The sequence below is a fragment of the Vombatus ursinus genome, unplaced genomic scaffold (genome assembly GCF_900497805.2).
Source record: "Vombatus ursinus unplaced genomic scaffold, bare-nosed wombat genome assembly UNPS02015016.1, whole genome shotgun sequence".
NCBI classification, from domain to species: domain Eukaryota; kingdom Metazoa; phylum Chordata; class Mammalia; order Diprotodontia; family Vombatidae; genus Vombatus; species Vombatus ursinus.
The window spans coordinates 54,596-76,458 of record NW_020954794.1 but is presented as its reverse complement, the minus strand read 5'-3'; the positions used below and the strand labels follow the sequence as shown (position 1 = coordinate 76,458).

Below are 21,863 nucleotides of genomic sequence, written 5' to 3'. Positions count from 1 at the left end.
GGGAGGGACCTGGCCTCTCTGGACAGGAATATATAAATATAAATATAAATAGCTTGCTTTCCCTTCTGTAGGGTGTCTGCCTCTAGCAGCACAACTGCTTCTTGGGAGAACATATAATAAATGAGCTTGCCTCATCTACCTCGGGAGTCTTTGTTTTTTCTGTAGAAGTTATTCCTAACAAACCTAATTTAAAATAGGAGAAATGTGCTAACGAAACTGATTGCATTTTGTGAACAACCTCCATTCTGAAACTAAACTCTGTTTAGCTGTGAATCACTTGTTTGTCTGGAATTCTGCAGGCTGTCTCTTCCGTGCTCTCCCCCTTCCACCTCCTAAAGTCATGAATCTTTCCTCCAATAAGAAATGTGATGATGGAGGCATGGAGGAGGAGGAGCTCTGTGAGACCACTAGCCTGGTGGGTGGTGGCTCAGGTGGAACAGGAGCTCTGGGGTGGAGTTTGGAGGCCTGGGAGGAGTCTAGGGCGGAAGAGGGCTCATTCCAGTGGCTAAGGCATTTCGGGTGATGAAGGGCAGAGCTTGTGGAGGAGAGGCAGAACGGGACCCTATCACTTGGCCCTGGGTGTGATTGGAAGAAACAGCGCTTCCTGGAGGCCTCAGAGGCTGGGCAGAGGGTGGGAGGACCCTCCCAGAGTGGGCTGGCTGAAAACAGGAACTTTTGTCCTGAGATTGCTCTGCCTTCTTCCCTTGCCGCTGAACTATTTCCGCCTTCCCTGCAACCGAGATCTCTGCCTTCTTCCCTCGGAATTGAGATCTCTCTGCCTTCCCTTAGAGCAGAGATCACACGGCCTTCACTTGGACCCTAGATCTGTGCCTTCTGGACACCAGCTCTGTGGGGGCAGGTCCCAGGTAGGTCTGAGCTAACCCCTGACAGACCTGCTGGCTTCTGCTGACTCTGTACTCTTGGGTCTCATCCTTGTCCCCTGACCATGTGGTGAGCGCCCTTCAGGTCCACCTGGAGCAATCCCCAGTCCCTACCCTGGCTACTGGGCAAGGTTCTCACTGCTAACTCTTTTCCAGACTCCCAATCACTCCCCATAAGTGTGGGGTCACCCTCCCCCCAATTTAAACTTGGGTCACCTTTCCCCAAAATTGAAACCTTATCCACAGGGACCCAGGAATCCTGTCTTGAGTGAAAGGCTTGAGTGAACCCCGAAATGCAAGGATAAAGGGCGTGGATCTACTTCAAAAGAATTGGGCTACTCAAGCCTTCTTTCAGACAGAGACAAAGTTTATTGTGTCACCAATAGAAACGGGCAGATTTTAAGAATCTGTGCATTTGGTAGAGGCAAGACTAACTTTTTTGTAGGGTAAAAAATTGTGGGAAGATTTGGGCTGGGATCTAGGGCAGGTAAATAGCTTGGAGTGATATAGAGGTAACAGAGAAGGGGTCTCGATGGGGATAAGGGGTGGGGAGTAGCTGGGGATGATCCATAGATAACAGACAAGGAAGGGGCCACAATGAAAGGACAGTTGAAAGAATTATTGAGTATCTAGGTGGAGATGTGTGGGAAAGTTCTGGAGCAGCGTTGCTCTTTTGGGGTCCAGGTCCCATACCCCATCAGAGGGAGATCACAGATTCAGGAGCCATTGAGGCTCTGACTGGTCTCATCCCATCTGGATTCCAAGCTCTTTCTGCCTCTTGGTTCTCTGAAGGAGAATGGGGGAAAGGAAAGGGACAGAAGAGAAGGAGTTGGAGAGGCTTTGGCTATCTTTTCCAAGCCTGATCCAACCTGTAAGTTGCATTCTCTGCCCTGAGGGCAGGGCCTCATCCTCTGTAAATTCCTATAGGCTAGCCTCCTGCCCTGGAATCCTTCTCCCTCCTCAGCTCAGTTTGCTGAAGACCAAGGCCTGGCCCAAGCAGGGAGCCACGAGACAGAAGGAATGGCCCCTGGGAGCTGTAGACCCCTACCTCAGGTGAGTGTACTCTGTCTACAGACTTTACCAACCTCAACAAAAAGGCCATTTCCACAGACAAAGAGGATAGTCTATGAGGCTGGCAATCCCCTACCTATGGATTGTTTCTTTACAAAAATGGGCAGGAAATTGAAAACAGTAGTAACAATACCACCCCATTCTCTCCTTCTATATTTTGAATTGATTCATGGCACTTTGGCATCACAAGCACTAACCACCTTCCAACCCCCTAATTGCTTCCCTACCAGTGTCATTTTATTTTGTTAAATTTTCCCTTATGATTCCTGAGACACAAGGATGACCACTTCACTCATTCCTGTTCTGTAGAGGTCCTGTCTTTATGCTCCTTTATGCATGCCTAGCACCCCTCCTCCTCATATCCATAGAACTGCTTCCCCCTCCCCTTTGATTTTTTGGCCAAGCTCTCCCTGCCAGACCTTGACAAGATGCTCTGCTTATCCTCCAGGGTCTGAGCTGCACAAACAGTTGAAATGTCTGGTGCACATTCACTGTCTTCATAGCTGGTTTGACTTTCAAGGGCACACTGAGAGGGCAGTGAGGGTTAAAAGGGACAAATACTGTGAGCTGGGGCTTGGGATGTTCCTGGCATCCTGCATCCTCTGGTCCAGTGTTTTTGGGAAAATATGGCAACTCAAGAAAACAGGTGAAGTCAGCTTCTGGGTCACATTCACATGTTCAAAGACCCTTACCAGAGTTATTGGGACCAGGCCAAAGAAAGGGATACCTTCTTTAGCTGTTAATTGATTAGCATTTGTTAAGCACCTACTACTTCCCTTGTTAGAGAGGATATAGGAAAGGACTGAGTTTGGGAACTATTCAAAGTTCTGGCAGTTTTCTTTTCCAATAGGGGAAAGGGGGATACTGAAAAAGACACTTAGTTCTCATCAATGAGCTATCAGGCTCAAAGGCAAAGACATAATGGAGTGACTTACTTTCTCCTGAAAATCTGCTTTTGACCATCTTCAGAACAACCCTGTATAGTAGGTGTTCTTCTCTATTTCACAGTTCAGGAAACTGAGGCAAACAGAGTTTCAGTGACTTGCCAACCAGGATCACATAACTAGTAAGTGTTTGAGGCAGAATTTGAACTCAGATCTTCATGATCTCCTACCATTTCATAGCTCCATCAAAGTTGTATTCATGTGCCCATCTTCCCACAACTCCTCCAACATTGACTGCTGCTATTTGTCATTTTTGTCAATTTTGCAGAATATGAGATGAAACCTCAGTGCTGGTTTGGTTTTTATGTTTCTCTTAGTGGTTTGGAGCCTTTTTTCATGTGGTTGGGAATACTTGGCAGTTCTTTTGAGAATTTTTTGTTCCTATCCTTTGACCATTTATCTATTGGGGAACGACTATTTGTTTTTCATTTGCTTCAGTCATGTCTGGCTCTTTGTGATACTCATTGGCATTTTCTTGGCAGAGATATTAGAATCGTTTGCCATTTCTTTCTCCAGCTCATTTTACATAGGAGGAACTGAGGCAAATATGCTTAAGTGACTGGCCCAGGGTCTCATTGCTAGTGTTTGAGGCTAAATTATAACTTGGATCTTTCTGACTCCAGGCCTGGAGCTCTATCTACTGTGCCACCTAGTTGCCATTGACAATTAGTCTTTTTTTAAATAGTATTTCATTTTTCCCCAATTACATATAAAAAAACATTTTTTTTATTCCTAAAATTTGAGGTCACAATTCTCTACCTGCCTCCTTCCTCTTACCTCTCCTGCATATGGTAAGCAATCAGAAACAGGTTATACATAAGCAATCATGTAAAGCATTTCCATATTAGTCATTTTGTGAAAGAAAACTTGAACCATAAAGAAAGAAAGAAAGTGAAAAATAGTATGATTTAGGTTTGCATTCTGACTCAATTAGTTTTTCTATGGAGGGGAATTGCATTTTTCATCATGAGTCCTTTGGGATTGTCTTAAATAATGGTATTGCTGAGGATAGCTCAGTTATTCATGGTTCATCATATAGTATACCTTGCACAGTATTCTTCTGGTTCTGCTTACTTCACTCTGCATCAATTCATGGAAGTTTTTCTAGGTATTTCTGAAATCATCCTGCTTGGCATTTCTTATAACACTATGGTATTCTGTTTCATTCATATACTACAACTTGTAAAGACATTCCCCAATTAATGGCCTTCTCTTCAATTTCCAACTCTTTGCCACCACAAAAAGAGCTATTACATAGGTCCTTTTCTCTTTTTTAAAAATCTTTTTAAAAATAATTAATTTATTTATTTTTAGTTTTCACCATTGGCTTCCATAAGATTTTGAGTTTTAAACTTTCTTTCCTTCCCTTTCCTCCCCACTCCCCAAGATGACAGGCAATCTGATATAGGCTCTACTTATATGTTCATATTAAGCATATTTTCACATTAGTCATAATGTATAGAATAATTTTTTTAAAGTCTTTTGTGGATGACTTAGTAATGCTATTGCTGGGTCAAAGGGTATGCACAGTTTTATAGCCCTTTGAGTATAGTTCCAAATTGCTCTCCAGAATGGTTAGATCAGTTCACAAATCCAACAACAGTGCATTATTGTCCCAGTTTTCCTACTTCCCTCCAATATTTATTATTTTTCCTTTTCTGTTTCTTAGTCAATTAAATAGATGTGAGGTGGTAACCCAGAGTTGTTTAAATTTGCATTTGAGAATTTTTCTATGACTATAAATAGCTTTGATTTCTTTGTCTGAACTGCCTGTGCACATCCTTTCACCATTTATTAATTGAGTCATGACTTGTGTTCTTGCAAATTTGACTCAGTGTTCTGTATATTAGAGAAATTAGGCCTTTATCAGAGATAATTGTTGTAAATATTTTTCCCAATCGTCAGCTTTCCTTCGAATCTTGGTTGCATTGATTTTGTTTCTGCAAAAAACCCTTTTTAATTTAATACAGTCAAAATTATCCATTTTACATCTAGTGATACAGTTTTTGGGTGAGTTCATTCCATTCATATTTATAGTTATGATAACTAACTGTATTTCCTTCCATCCTGTTTCCCCTTATCTCTCTCCCTCTCTTTCTGTCCCTCTCTGTCTCTCTGCCTGTCTCTTCTCCCACCTTTTATCCTGTCTCTCCTCACCAGGGTTTTGATTCTGACCAATGCTTCCCCCAATCTGCCCGTCTTTCTATCAGTCCCTCCGCCCTTATCCTTGTCCCTTTTTACTTCCCCATAGTCTGAGATAGATTTCTATACCCATCTCAGCATGTATGTTATTCCCTCCTTGAGCCAATTTTGAAAGGAGTAAGGCTCAAGCCCTCCATTCCCACCACCCCCATCTTCCCCTTCACTATAATAGCTCTTCTTTGCCTCTTTTATGTGAGATAATTCACCTCTTTCTCACTCCTTAACTGTGTTTTCTTGAATATCATCCCATCATAGTCAATGTATGCTGTCAATGTATACTCCTTCTAATTGCCCTAATCATCATAAAAGTCTTAAGAGTTACAGGTATCATCTTCCAATGTAGGAATAGAAAGAATTTAACCTTATTGAATCTCTTCTGTTTTCTCTTTCCTGTTTACCTTTTGATGCTTCTCTTGGGTCTTGTATTTGAAGATCAAATTTTTTGTTCAGCTCTGGTTCTTTTCCTTAGGAATATTTGATTGTTCTCTATTAAAAGTCCATTTTTTTCTCCCATGAAGAATTATACAGTTTTTTTGTGTATGTGATGGTTGGTCATAATCCTAGTTCTTTTGTCTTACTGAATATCATATTGCACACCCTCTGATTTTTTTAATGTAAAAGCTACTAACTTTCACACTAGCCTGACTGTGGCTTCATGACATTTAGGTTGCTTCTTTCTGGTTGCTTATATTTATTTCTCCTTGACCTGGGAACTCTGGAATTTGGCTATGATGTTCCTGGGAGGTTTCATTTTGAGATCTTTTTTAGGAGGTGATTGGTGGATTCTTTCCATTTCTATTTTACTCTCTGGCTGTAAGATATCAGGTCTGTTTTCCTCAATAATTTCTTTGCCAAGAAAATACCATATAAAATGTGTTGTAGAGTACTGTTAAGGTGTTGATCTAATCTTAATTTCCTTCCTGATTGCTTTCCATTTTTCTCACCAGTTCTTTTAACCAAATAAGGAGTTTTACCCTAAGTAATCTGTTTCTCACATTATGAAACATTGAGTTTTACTTATTTCTAGTGATTCTGAATTTCCCTTGCTTAATCTGTTCCATTCGTTTATCTCTTTTTTGTTTTGTCAATCCCACATGGTTTTGATGACCAATGCTGTATGCTACAGTTTGAGGTCTGGAAGTTCCCTTCCCTCTGTATCCTCACTTCTTTTCATCATTCCCCTTGATATTATTGTAGGTCTTTTGTTTTTCCAAATGAATTTTGTTATTTTCTTCAGCCCTGTAAAATATCTCCTTCATAATTTTGTTATTGTTATTAATGCTGTTGTTAAGTCATGTCCAATGCTTTGTAACCCCATTTGGGGTTTTCTTGGCAAAGATATTGGAGTAGTTTTCTTTTTCTTTCTCTAGATCATTTTTCAGTTGAGGAACCTGAGGCAAACAGAGGTAACTGACCTGCCCAGCATCACACACAGCTAGCAAGGATCTGAGCCCAAATTGGAAGTCAGATTTTCTTGACTCCAGGCTCAACATTCTATCCACTCTGCCCCCTAGCTGTCCCCATAATTTCATTACCATAGTATTGAAAGTGTCAACATCATTGTTAAATCTCCATTTGAGTTTGAATCTTTTCTTGTCCCTGAACCAATTTCCATTCTTATTTTATTATGGAATGAAATGATATATTGATAATTTCTGCCTATTTTTACATTTGTTTGCAGTATCTTTCTGCCCTAATCCATGATTAATTTTTGAAAAAGTTCCATGGGGCACAAGGAAACAAACAATGTCTTCAGTTCTGATTTTCTTTCTAACAATATTTGATAATTTTTTTTCATCATTGAACATCCACTTTTTGTCCCACATTGCTAAATTCATATTTGCAGGATGTATCTCCCTGGGCTGCATACTGTGTTTCACTGCTCTCTGGAATGCATTCTTCTACTGCCCTCCTTATTTCTAGTGGGTTTGGAATAGTCTTTCATATTTCAATATCCTTTCCATTGTATTTGAAAGTCTTTCTCCTGATGGCTTTTCGAACTCACTTACGTGCAAGGACCTGACAGTCTAACAGAGGAAGACAAACATAAAAAATGATGAAAATGAGTTGGAGTGAGAAGGTACCCCAGTTCAGAGGCACTATGGAGCAGTCAGTCAGAGAAGTCTCAAAGATATTGAGTCAGGGGAGAGATGAGATATCTTTCTCATTAAATGGAGGTTGGTGGTGAGAGATGGAGGTGGCAACCCTGTAAAAGAAAGAGATTTGGAATAGTTTTTGTTAGGTGTGAGTTAGGGAATCAGAGATCAATTATCATTCAATATGAGGACTTCCTTTTCTGCAGTTAAAGCCCACATGATGAATATTATGCAATGAAGAATTGTGACGCAAGAGACCCCAGTTTAAAAAAAAAGAATTATAAATTCTTGAGAATCTCAAATTGTAAAAGATTTATAAATACTGTAATTGTTCCCAAATAAAATGATAGAACTAAGAAAGTGAAAGGTGATATATCAGTCAAGTTTTTAAGAAGAAATTACAATGATAAAAAAGTAAAGAACAATTTTATACATATGATGGAGAATTGTTCCCAAATATCAGAATCTCTGATAAAGTGAATCATATCCTAGCACATTGGCCAAACACACATTGTGCATGAAGCAGATTGAATTATAGATGACTGCTCCTAAGTATGAAGGCAGTTTCATATTTGACCAACCTCTTGTATATGGTCCATTATCTTGACTTTTGTCCTCCCAAGTTTGCAGAATTCTCAAAGTATGTTTAGATCTTTTACTTCTCTTGAAGAAACTGTCAATATCTTTCTCATGAATTAGCTGAAATACACCCTACATTAATTAGATTTTGCTTTTTTAATGTATGAAGGAACCCTCCACAATTACTCTTATTTCTGTGTAACTAAATAGCAGCATATGGATTGATTCTCTGATCCTTGTGCTAATTTTGGCCTGATAATAACACCAAGAAAATAGAGGTTCTCCGAAAGGTCAAGGATATGAAGGTAATCGATGGGGGGAAAAATGAAGGAAGGAAGTCTAGTCATACCAGATCTCAAACTGTATTATGAAGTCATAATTGTCAAAACAATCTGGTGCTGGCTAAGAGATAAAGTGGTGGATCAGTGGAATAGATTAGGTATAAATTACCTTATAGTAAGTGACCCTGTCTGCTATATGATATCTATACCTATTTGGTATACCCATATCTGGTATATGACAAACCCAAAGATCTTAAGCTTTTGGAACAAAAATTCATTATTTCACCAAAACTGCTGGGAAAATTGGAAAACACGATGGCACAAACTAGATATAGGCCAACATTATTTTGATCATATAAAATTGAAAAGTTTTAGCATAAACAAAACCAATGCAACCAAAATTATAAGGAAAGCAGAGAATTGGGGAAATTTTTTTTTTCCAACAAGTATCTCTGATAATATATACAGAACTTAAATATATAGAGAACTGAGTCTAAATTATAAAAGTCCAAGTCATTCCACAATTGACAAATGGTGAAAGGATATGAACAAGCAATTTTCAGAATAAGAAATTAAAGCTATCTAAAATCATATGAAAAAGTGCTGTCAATCACTGTTGATCAGAGAAATGCAAGTTAACATAACTTTGAGGTACCACCTGATACCTATCAAATTGGCTAATATGATGAAAAAGGAAAATGATGGATGTTGGAGGGGATGTGGAAAAACTGGGACGTGAATGCACTGTTGGAGTTATGAAGTGATGCAATGATTCTGGAGAGCAATTTGGAACTATACCCTAAGAGTTATAAAACAGTGCATGCCCTTTGATCTAGCAGTACCCCTGCAAGTTCTAGAACCCAAAGACATAAAAATAAAAAGGAGAGGGCCTGTTTGTATAAAAAAATTTATAGCAGCTCTTTTTGTAGTGGCTGAGAATGGGGAATTGAAGAGATGCCCATCAATTGGAGAATGGGTAAACAATCTGTGGTATGTGATTATAATGTGTTGTAGTGTAAGAAATGACATGGAGGATGATTTCAGAAAAACCTGGAAAGATTTACATAAACTGATGGAAAGTAAAGTGAACAGAACCAAGAGGACATTATACATAGTAACAGCAATATTGTTCAGTGAAGAACTGAGAATGACTTAGCTACTCTCAGCAATATAATGATCCAAGAAAATCCCAAAGGACTAGTGTTGAAACATACTCTCTGCTTCCAGAGACAGAACTGATATTGTTTGCATACAGACTGAAAAATGCTATTTTTCACCTTCTTTCTTATGTTCTTTTTCTTTTGTTCAAGTCTTTCTTTACCAAATATCTTTCTGGTAGCTGGAGGATGGAGTGTGACTCCTTAGTACAAACCACAAAGCCCTCTTTTGCAATCTTTCTGCAAATTATAAGCTCCTTTAAAATAGTACTTTTGGTTAGAAAACTCAACAGCTGCAGAGCAAGGACTTCTGGGGTATTCTCACTTTGACAGACAGGTTGATAAACACAGGATGAATCTGGGTCAAGAAAACCTGGGAGGAATAAGTAGTCAGATGACCTGTCTTGTCCAATTGAATTATGTTCAAAATATGTTTCCTAAGATTGTTGTAATTTTTTTCTTCTCTTATAAAAATAAGCTCTGTAAATCACATCTATGTCACAAATTACTGAGGAATTAGTTGACCTTACTTAGAGATAACCTGTCAACTGTTACAATTAAATCATTGTTTACTAACAAGTTTTGTACATCAGATTATGTACTATTTCAGATAACTAATTTTAACAGTTGACTCCTAGCTTTGCCAGAGAGAGCTCAGTGTTTGAGAGACTCCCAGGGAAAGTGTAGGAGAAAAGAGGTTTTAGGCTGCATAGCAAACTGAAGGTCTACAGAGCTATTGTGCTGACCTCATTGTTGTGTGTCTGTGAAAGCTGGACAGTATAGCAGTGCTGTGCCAGGAAACTGAATCACTTCTATTTGAATTGTATTAGGAAGATTCTGAAGGTCACCTGGCAAGATAAGGTCCTGGATACTGAGGTCCTTTCTCAGGTTAGATTGCCAAGCCTACACCTTCAACTGCAGAGAGCACAACTCTGATGACTGGCCATGTTGTTCAAATGTGAAAAGTATGTTTGCCTAAAAGACTATTTTATGGAGAACTTATGCAAAGAAGGTGCTCACAAGGTGGTCAGAAGAAAGTGATACAAGGACATTCCCAAGGCGTCTCTGAAGAATTTTGTAATCAATTGTGAGACATGGGAGACACTGGCAAAGGACCACCCAGCATGGCCAGCCCACATCAAAGAATGTACTGTATTGTGCTAGCAAAGCAGAATTGCAGTAGCTCAAAGTAATGGTGAGATGTGCAAATTTGGAGCCATCTGCACTCCAAATGTTCACATGGACTATTTGTCCCCAATGTGTGGTAGAGCGTTCTGGGCTCTCTTAGGTCATCTGTGGTCAGACACACTGTACGTTGACCCTGACATAGTGATGTCATTTTTGTCCTCTTAGAGCACAAAGAACAACAAAAATGACCAACTATGTAACTAAGTATTGTAATAAAGAAATCTATGTTTTTCACAAATGAAAGCAGTCATAAAGTGAAGGCATAAGATGTTTTGCCCATGACACATCATACCCAGGGTAGCCTTGAGCCTTCATTGTAACAACAGATAACTCTCCTTCACTTGGCTGGAAAGTCTCCTATCCCTCAGCTCAGTCCAGATTGTAATAAGCATGTCGTGGGAATCCTTTTTCCTGTTTTATCTAGGTAAGACTTTGTTTGAGCCTCTCAGGAAATTAACTAGATCTTTCCTTTTTCTTTTGTCTCTTTTCTACAGTGAAACCTAAATCCCCACTCTCCCCCTGAATACAATATACTTGCCAGCTTCTCACAAACTTTTCACAGAATTTTCTTCATAATATAATGCTTTTTATCAGTTCTGATAAGGAAGAAATTTCACATCATCTTCTCTCTTTCTCCTCCACAGATCCTTCTACCTCACAGATAAAACACACACTTTGACCCAGACTCCATAGAGAGACACATTTCATAGTAAAACATTTCTCAACTTTATTCCAACTGATCATATCAGATACTTTACTAAATATTTCATTGAGCTCTTCATAATGATGGTTTTTAGTGTTGACTCTGATACTCAACAAGGATATGACTTTTGGGTAAATCCCCTTTGTATGCTTCAGTTTTCTCCTCTCGCTTAATGAGGGTTAGACTGCATGAATTCTGGAGTCTGTCATCTCTCAATCTTGTGACATTTGATGGTTTAGGAGTTGGTGACATTCCAGGATGTGGCTGTGGACTTCACCCCAGAGGAGTGGGTCCTCTTAGACCATCCTCAGAAGGAGTTGTACAAGGAGGTCATGCTGGAGAATGCCCAGAACCTTCTGTTCCCGGATAAGGACATTTCCTCTGGCAGCTCTGAGTCTGCTATCAAGAGAATATTTTAATTCCTGAGTATGCTGGCTTTGGAGAATTTATCAATTACTAGAAAAGGAAAAATGCTGGTCTCTTGTGTCCAAGAGACAAGGACCTCCTGCTGCCTGGTTTTCCTATAAAAGGTCAGTATGTTGTGTGAAGATAACATGAAGGTTTCCCTGTTGCTCCTGAAGTTGTCTCTTGCCAATTCTGGGTAGGTTGAGGTCAAAGATCGGATCAGGGTTGAAACATCTCAGACATAGAACCAATCCCATGGATTATTTAGTCCAACCTCTCCCTGGACATGAATTTTGTCTGCCACATCTCTGAAAAGTGCTCAGGTGGCTTTTCCTTGCAACCCTTTCCTCTTTGGGATGGCCCAATCACTTAAGATATTCTTTTTGAGAAACATTGGTTTGTACCTGACAGCTCCTAGTTGTGCCTAACATGACACATTTGTCCTTCATCTTCCTTTACATCACCTCCACATTCCAGCACAGATAGTGGGAAAGGAGTAAGTGTATCTCTCCACCTGCTGTTCACCAGCTGTTGTACTAAGTGCTTTCTTTACAACATTATGTTATTAGGTAATGTGATTATCCCCATTTGACATTTGAGAAAACTAAAGGGAACAGGTTAAGTGACTTTTCCAGAGGCACACAGGTAGTAACTATCTGAAGCTAGATTTAAACCCTGGCATTCCTAAGTCCAAGCCCAGGGTTCTCTCCACTGTACTCCAGCTGCCTCTAATTTCTAGATAATGGGAACCATGCAGGGAGTCCATCCATCCTATGACAAAGGTGCACCAAGATCAAATTTTCTGATTGTAAATTGGCTCCATGATCTTCTCCTCCACCTATCCCCAAAGCTACCAAAATAAATGCTATAGAAACCATGCTTAAGGACTTGTGGGACTCATCCTGTGCTTTTTGCTTGCATGCCCCTGTCAATGGCAGGAATAAGACTAGCCCGGGATCAGACTGACTAAGGTTCATTGAGTTCCCTGGCAGGAGAATCTTACCAGCAGAGGCAATGACTCCCTGCATGAACAGTAACAAGGTTCTTATGGGTTTCTGGTAGTGAGGAGCAGGGCAGGGGAGAGGGCAGAAGCTGTTCATCCAGGTCCATTTTGCTGGAGCTCGAGGCTGATCTGGCACATCGTATTTTTTTCCTCCCATTACAAGCATTAACGGGAGAATAATCCTGTTCTGTGTGAACATGATGGAGTGATTCTCAAGGGAGTAGCCTTGTATGTAAACTGTTTTCTGTAAGGAGAACTAAATGACAAGTTTTTCTCTATGCTCATCCCTGATTCCCCATACTCAGGGCTTCCAGTTCCCAGAGCATATTGGATTTCTTATTTTGAGGCAAGGGAAGCACCATGGATGCTGGAGCAAGAAGGCCTGAGGAGCTGCTGTCCAGGTGAGTGAGGTGAAAGCAGGTGTAAGAGAGCTGTGATTACCAGAGGCTTCTAGGTGTTGTGGCAAAGCAAGTGCTAGATTTGGAGGCAGGAACACCTGACATGGAATTCTTTTTCAGACACTTTTAGAAGTGTCCCTGGACAAGTCACTGAATCCCACTGAGTCTGTTTCCTCTTTTGTAAAATGAGGAAGTTGGACACCATGGCAATTAAGCTCTCTCCCAGTAATTAATCTATGATCCTAAAAATAGTCATTGTTTGAAGTGCAAAAAGGGGTTAGGCTTTCCAATATGGGCTCTTTCTTAGACTTTTTGCAAGACGATGAACACTTATTAAATGCCTGCTATGTGCCAGACCTTCTGTTAAGCACCAGGGATATAAAGAGATACAAGGAACATTCCCTGCTCTCCTGGAGCTCAATTGTGCGGGGCAGACCACACGCCAACAGCAATGTAGAAACCTGTTATGGTCAGGATAAATTGGAGCTCATTGAGAGAGTGAAGGAGGACCAGAAAGGCTTATTGTGGACAGTGGGCTGTAGCTGGGGCTTCAGGGAAGCCAGGGCAAGCCTTTGAGGCAGGGGGATGGCATTGGAAATCCCACAGAATCATGAGATGGAGTGTCCTGTTCATGGGCCTCCTAAGAGAGGCCCAGACCACTGGATTATAACATGTTTGGTGGGAATATAAGGTGAAAGAAAATTAGAAGAGTAGGAGAGGGCTAGGGAAAGAAGGGGTAGGTGACTAATAGCCCTAGGGGGGATTTTATATTTGATCCTTTACCTTAGGAGTCACAGGAAGTTGTTGAGTACATGAGGACATGGTGAGTCAAGAACTTTATTTAGGAAGACGAAGTTTGATCAGTGGGTGGAGGAATGACTGGACTGGGGAGAGACTTGAGGCAGCTGGAGCAAGGACCAGGTTGTTGGAGAAACTCAGGTGTGAGGTGTTTGGGGCCTGGACCAAGACAGTGGCACCGTTGGGAGAGAAGGGGTATATGGGGGAGATGTTACTAAGGTGGAATCACAGCACTTTGCAGCAGATCGAATGTGGTGGTTAGGAGTGTGTGTGAGTCAGTGAGGAGTGTATGGAATCTCATTTATAAGCCTGCACTACTGGGAGGATGCCTTGGAGGGCATTAGGAAAATAGGAAGATGGGAGGGTTGGGGGAAAGAGAATGAGTTTGGTTTAGGGAACAATGAGAGGACTGTCACTCAAAGTTTGTGTGTGTGTGTTTGTGAGAGAGAGTAGGGTGATTGACTGTCAAAGGCTGCATAGGAGGCAAGAAGGATGAGGATGAACATATGGCAAGTGGATTTAGAAACTTTGAGATTTATGGTAATTTTGGAGAGAGGAATTTCAGTGGAACAATGATATTGGGAGCTAGACTGCACAGAAAGCAGAGGAAAGGAGTTGGAGACAGCAGTTGTAAATGGGATTCTCCAGTTGTTTAGCCAAGAAATGGAAGGAAGACGTTAGAAAATATCTCTTGGGTTAAATGGATCAAGTGACTGTATTTTGAGGATTAGAGAGAAATGGTTTTATTTGTGGCAGTTGGGAAGGAGTCATTAGTGTGGGAAAGACTGAAAAGTAGTGGAAAAAAAGGGGTGCTGGAGAGGCTGCATATTGAGGAAGATGATGGTACTAGAATGGGATGATTTACACATGGAAAGGAGTTTGCTTTAGCTAGCAGAAAGAGGACCATTTCATCTTATTGTGGTATCAACAAGGAAAAAAAGGCACTTGATTTATGGGAAATGAGGAAGATAAGGTAGGTCTTGATAAGTATTCATCTTTTTCAATGAAAAAATAGGCCAGTTTCTCTGCTGAAAAAGTGAGTGGGGGGTGGTCAGTGGGAGTGAGCAATAAGGGACAGTTGGGAAAGAATGAAAAGAATTGGAAAAGCTGCTGTGGTGAATGACATAGGGAGCCACTTATGTGATTTTCAGTCATTTTAGTCATTTCTGAATCTTCATGATCCCATTTGGGGTTTCTCAACAAAGAAACTAGAATGATTTGCTGTTTCCTTTTCAGGCTCATTTTATAGATGAGGAAACTGAGGCCAACAGGCCTAAGTGATTTGCCCAGGGTCACTTAGCTAATAGGTGTGTCAGGCTAGATTTGAACTTGAGTCTTTCTAACTAGTACCCTATCTACTGCACCACCTGGCTACTCCAAGACAATCAATTACGGAGATGTCAAAGGATAGCCTTGCCACAGTGAGGTCCACACCGAAATGATGTACCCTAAATTTGCATGGACCCAGACAACTTGGTTTTATGATTTCTCTCTCTCCATTCAGCAGCATCTAAGTAGTAGCAAAGGCTGTTGATGTGTTTGGAACTAATCCAGGGTTGTACTTTTTACATAAATCATCAACCTGTGTTTCTCCCTTGATCTCTAAGGCTCAAACTTTGGACTATTCTTGGAGAATCATTGGTCTGATTCATTGAGTTGCAGCCACTCTCAGTTTGGGAAAGTGGGAAGTAGAAACTTCCAAGTCTCCCATATATAGTGTGAGATGCTCAGGGGCCTGAAAAGAAGTGTCTGTGATCTTCACTGCGCTCTGGTGAGTTGCCATCAGGGTTAGAACCAGGCAGAGGTTGCTCTTTATAGGAGATAAGGTGTAAGAAAGAGTCAGAAACAGAACCGAGGACAGAACCTGCATTTGCCAAATAAGACAGAGACCAGAATTCAAGGACTGAGGTAGAGGCTGGGGCCTGGTGTCAACCTTGGGCCCAGTCAGTCAGTCAATAAGCATGCATTAAGCCCCTCCAGTTTTCTAGGCATCTCGCTAAGCTTTAGGAAGGGAAAAGCCAGTCCCTGCTGTCAAGGAGGTGCCAATCTGGCATACAAATATGGAGATGGTTTGAGAAAAAGCAACAGATGAGGGTCCTTGGTCTCACCTGATCCAGGGCAAGGAGAGTGTTCGTGAATGGAAAGACATCTAGTTCAGTGGCATATAAGGAAATTCAAGGAGTGAGGCTAGTAATGGTTTAAGAAGGAGAGTAGAATTAGGGAGGAAAGAGTGAAAATCAAAACAAGAATAAGAAAAATTTCAAGTACACCTCAGAGATACCTGCAGGTTCAGTTCCAGAGCTCTGCAGTAAAGTGAATAGTACAATCAAGTGAATCATCTGAATTTTTGGTTTCTCAGTGCATATAAAAGCTTTGTTTACAACATACTGTTGTCTGACATGTGCAATGCTATTATGTCTAAAAAAATGTACATACTTTAAAAATATCTTATTGGCAATAAAAGGTAGCTATCATCTGAGTTTGCTGACTGATCACAGTGGTGGTTACTCAAGGATGGTGGTTGCTGTGGCAATTTCTTAAAATAAGGCCACAGTGAAGTTTGCCACATTGATTGCTTCTTCTTTTCCCTTGAACTTAAAGCCCCATTGTAGGGATATTAATTGTCCTAATCTCAATATTGTTGTGGTTCAGGGAATAGGAAGACCCAAAGAACGGGAGAGAACAAGTCAACATGCAATAATAAAATATTCTTTTCTTAAAAAAAAACAAGTAAGTGTAATGGAGAAAGGCTGCTTGGTTCTGTGGACAGAACAGGCCACCTGCAGGGTTGGAGTTCTAGTCTCAGCTGCAGAGATGTTGGTCAGGTCACTCAGCCATTCTGAGCTCATGGCCTGACTTGAGAATGTAGTAAGAAAGCCCTGGGTCTGCCAGTGTCACAGGTGGTTGAGGATCCAATGTAATTGTGTATGAAGCTCTTTGTAAGTCAAGTTGTCCTGCAGAGGTGACCTAGTGGCATTTTCAAATGACTGATTCTGTCCATTTAACTTATAAGACTTTTCTCTTAGCCTGGGGAAGTAGGCTTTGTCCCAATGGAGGGAAGGGATTATGATTACATATGGGTGTACATGTGTCTGTATATGCGTTTTGTTGTTTGTTTCTTGCAGAAGGAGAGATTAGACCTGAAATGAAAGAGACTACTGAAAAGCTAAGCATTTCTGTGAAAGAGACTCACCAGGAAAGCTTCATGAGTGATGGTCCTTGTGACTCCACTGGGAGACAAATCTGTGCTGTATTTCACAGATTCCACATAGGAGAGCAACCTTATGATTGTCATCATTGTGGGAAAGACTTGAGTCAACAGTCATCCCTTATTTACCATCAAAAAAATCATAATGGAGAGAAACCACATGAGTGTCATGAATGTGGTGAAACTTTTAGTGAACACTTATCCTGCGGTATTCATAGTGACAGGAAACCTCATGAATGTAATGAGTATGGAAAGGCTTGGAGTTGCAAATCCAGTGCTGCTGAACATGAGAGAATCCACACTGGAGAGAAACCCTATGAATGTAATCAATGTGGAAAGGCTTTTAAAAGTACCTCTGTTCTTTCCGTACATCAGAGAATCCACATTGGCAAGAAACCTTATGAATGTAATCATTGTAGAAAGGCTTTCAGATGAAACTCCCAACTTGCTCAACATCAGAGAATCCACACTGGGGAGAAACCTTATGAATGTAATCATTGTGGAAAGGCTTTCAGAGTGAACTCCAATCTTGCTGAACATCAGAGAATCCATACATGAGAGAAACCTAATGTGATAAAACTTTTTTATGTACATTCTCACCTTACTATACAAATCTGATGAAAGAAAAAGTCAAGAGATGTAATTTCTGCATAAACATTTCATTAATTATGGTTAATGAATAATTAACAAAAGGATGGTCATTTAGCTATTTTTTGTAAACTAAAGATGAATCTTGGAGGAATAGCAACACTTATATGTCCTTAGAGAAGTGAGTGTTACTTAGTGGCATAAATCAACTCTGATTAATTAAAAATTAATGAGACTGAATATTATAATGTGAGGTGAACTTACTATTTTTTTAAAATTAATTTATTTTGAATTATCGACAATCACTTTCATAAGCTTTTGAGTTTTAAATTCTTCTCCCCATCTGTCCCCACCTACCTCCCCAAGATGGCACATAATCTGATGTAGGCTATACATGTACATTCTTATTAAACATATTTTCACATTAGTGATATTGTCAGTAAGAATTAGAACCAATAGGAGGAACCACCAGGAAGAGGAAACAAAACAGAACAGAAGAAAAAAATAGCAAATAGTATGCTTCGATCTGCATCAAAACTCCATAGTTATTTCTTTGGATGTGGATAACATTTTTCATCATGAGGCCTTTGGACATGTCTTAGATCCTTGTATTACTGAGAAGGGTTAAATCTATCAATATTAGTCATCACACAACATGACTGTTACTGCGTACAACCTCCTGGTTCTGCTCATTTCACTCAGCATCAAAGCATACAAGTCTTTCCAGGTTTTTCTGAAATCAGCTTGTTCATTATTTCTTGTAGCACAATAATATTCCATTACATTCTGTCATTTTCCTGTTTTGTCATGTTGGCCATTCTGATAGATGTGATGTGGTACCTCAGAGTTGTTTTGATTTGCATTTCTCTAATCAATAGTGACTTAGAGCATTTTTTCATATGACTATAGATGGCTTTAATTTCTTCATCTGAGAACTACCTGTTCATGTCCTTTGACCAAGAGGTGGACTTATTCTAATGAGGAGCTGGGGGACATTACTCATCACTCAATTATGGACCAAGAGAATTAGCTCTATCCAGACCACCCTTGCCTAAAGCAATCTGGACAAAAGAGGGAATCCACTTCCCCTCAGACCTGTCTGGCTAAAGCAGATTGGGCCAGGATTCACCTAGACTAAAATCTCTTTATCTTTTGGTCAGATCTAAACTTTGCCAGTTGGCTAAGTCTTGCCCAAGATTTCATCTCATCATCAGCCCTGCCCTTCCAAGGCTGGCTGAATCACCTGCAGGGGCTGATTTCTGAATGAGGAAATAGAAAGGGGGAAAAGCTTTATTCTAATTCAATAAAATCAGAGAATCCATTCTAGAAGACATACCTCATTAATGTAATCAATATGAAAAGTGTTCAGGTTAAAGTCATCCATCTCTCATTTCACATTAGAATTCATATGAGATAGAAACCGTATTCCCATAGTGAGTGTGGAAAGACATTCAGATGAACTATAGAGCTTGTTAGACATCAGAAATTTCACCTTGTAGACAACCCCTACCTGAACTCATTTGCAAAGGTCTGCAGCCAGAGATCATCTCTTCATTTCCATCAAGGATTCTTCATGGAGAGAAACACGAACGTGCTCAATAAGGACCTGTCTTTTCTTGGAAGATGCAGGTCACTAGACACCACAATATTGACACTGGAAGGAAGCCTTACAAAAGCAGTAATTGTGGGAAGGCCTTCACCTGGAGGTCATATATGTGGGTACAGATATAAAATATACAGATTAAACACATGGATCTAAGTAATAAGGGCTGACATTTCCCAGTGGCACAGCCTCATGAGACATCACAAGTCTCATACTGTGCATAGTACCCTGAAAATGGGTTGAATTTTGCTCTGAAATCCCAAGGTTTCTCCTGATTCTTAAAATATTCCATGACACCCTAGGGTGAAGCCTGCCCCTGGCTTGCGCACTTAACTGCACTGCAGTTACCTCCCTCTGCAGTGAGACAGACCTTTCTAGCTCACCCCTGAAGCTGTCCTAGGTTGTTATTCTGCTTCACTGCATCAAAATCGGTTTTGAGGCATCATTGCAAGGTTGTTTGGAAGGGAATTTGGAAGAGCCCATGCAAGTCACTGCCTCCCCTTGCCATCTTGGCTCCTGAAGTCCTCAAGCCCATTTTTGCAAGAAATATTCCCTTGATAATTTAGATTTTCTTGAAAAGGTCTCTTGCCCTTCCTATTCAATTGTTTTCTTCTATTTCTTTGCATTGCTCATTTAAGAAAACCTTCCTATCTCTCCTTGCCATTCTCTGGAATTCTGAATTCATTTGGGTATATTTTCTCCCTTTCTTTTACTCTTTGCATAGCTATTTGTAAGGCATCATCAGACAGTCATTCTGCTTTCTTGCCCTTCTTTTTCTTTGGAATACATGTAGTTGCTTCCTCCTGAACAATGTTAAGAACCTCTGTCCATAGTTCTTCAGGTACTCTATCTACTAGATCTTTTCCCCTAAATTTATATATCACCTCCATTTAGCAATGTTATTTAGGTCATATCAGTAGGGTCTGAAGGGTTTCCCCTATTTTCTTCAATTTGGGTCTAAATTTTGCAATACGAACCTCATGATCTGCACCTCAGTCAGTTCCAGGTCATGCTTTGATTGTATAGAACTTCGTCACCTCTGCCTTTTTTCCCTAGGTAATATTTTAGGTTTTCATAGAACTGAGCAACTTTGGACTCTTTGAAATCAGTGACTGAAAGATAGACTTGTTACTGTGATGTTGAATGATTTGCCTTGGATTTGAAAAGTACTTGACTATACATGGGAAAAATCTTGCTTGAGATCCATTTAGTGTAGAGTATTAAAATCATTGCTGGACAAAGTAATGTGTTCTGTAAGGTAACTTGGAAAATATATTCAACTGAATTGATGTCATTTGATTGGCAACAAGATTTTGTTTTAAATCTGTCTTGTCAAAAGATTTGTTTTAAATCTGTAATATTGCTTTTGTTATTATGCTTCAAAATTTTTTGTGATTTTGGGGAACTATTTGTTAAGAAATGTGGTTAATTTTAAAAATCATATCTAGAGGGTGATGCATTTGTATACTTAAGAAATCAACTTCTCTTTTGATCTAGATGCTATGAAATGATGAACCAAACTCTTACAGAATGTGGGAGAATGTGGTTACAATGTTTAACAACTGGTAAATATATCATTGGATATATTTGGTTTTAAAAAGAATAAAAAGAATAACTTACCTTTTAGGAAAAGTAGAAAAGACTTATAAATTCTCCCAGTTCTTTGGGAACTAACCAAATGCTTTGGGATCTTCTCTTTGGGCAAGGTCAGAAAATCTTATCAGCCCTGGGAAAGAAGTTGCTTAAAGAAGAGGTTGTCCAATTCAAAAGTAATGAAGTGTTTTACTGAGTAATTAAGACCTCTAACAGCCAGAGTAGAGTTTGGGGAGGGGCAGCTTGCAAGTATGTTTATAGTATCCAAGTTTTATGAGAATTTGTCTGGCCACTGATTATTGAAATGATGAAATTCCACCTGGAGTAATATGTATGGCAGTTCCAGCTTTGAACCAGCTCTTGCTCAGCAGCCTCCAGCTTTGATTCAAAATGGGATGCCTTCCTTGAGTAAAATTGATAGATTCAGTTGTTTGATACTTCTAATTTTTGAAATATTCTCCTTATGAAGAGCCCATCTGCAGTTTTTTTATCCTAATAATAAGGATTTTGTTGTTCCAACAAACTTCCTCTCACAGATTGTTGTTTGTCCTTCCTTCTCAAAGAGGACCAATGACCTCAGGATGGTGATGTCTTGACTTGCAAATGAATTGGACTTAAGCAAGGCAAGGCTGTGTAAAGTCACTCTTTCCTCCAGAACAATCTGGGTCGAGTGACAAGATAAAATCAGGAGACTCAAGATGGACCCAGATGCAGTGGGAGACCTTGGCCTTTTTAAGCTAAGGTCTTTCCCAGATTTCAGTTTGTCTGAGGTAGTATCCATTCAGTGATTAAGTGCTGCATGACCCCAGAGTAAATCCTATTAGCATAATCACCATGGACAGTTCACAACCTTTGGTTGCAATCAAGTTTTGGTGTGCTAAGCTATACCTGGAAAAAGGATAGCAATGGATGCAAGTTAGACATTGTTTTGTTTGGTGAAGACATCTGTTCTGAAAGAGATGATGGCAGCATGATTCCAATCAGTTCAATTCAATTCAAAAGCATTAATTGAGCAGTTGCTATGTCCTAGGCACTAGGGGAGATGGACTGAGACTCCATTTTATCAAACCAACCAAACTGGACTAACCTTGAGGAATTTCATCATTGCTCGGCAATGGCTTGGGCAGATTCTGGAAGAGCCTGTATTCTGGAATGGCTTCAGACT

General features: G+C 40.1%; 1 protein-coding gene across 1 annotated transcript in view; it reads left to right on the top strand.

The window, feature by feature from the left end:
- Positions 1-465: 465 nt before the first annotated feature.
- Positions 466-21,863, top strand: part of LOC114030826 (zinc finger protein 420-like) — a 64,244-nt gene continuing 42,846 nt past the window's right edge. The window contains exon 1 of the mRNA XM_027845731.1: positions 466-866. The gene's annotated coding sequence lies outside the window, so the exon portion shown is untranslated. The remainder of the gene's footprint in view (positions 867-21,863) is intronic.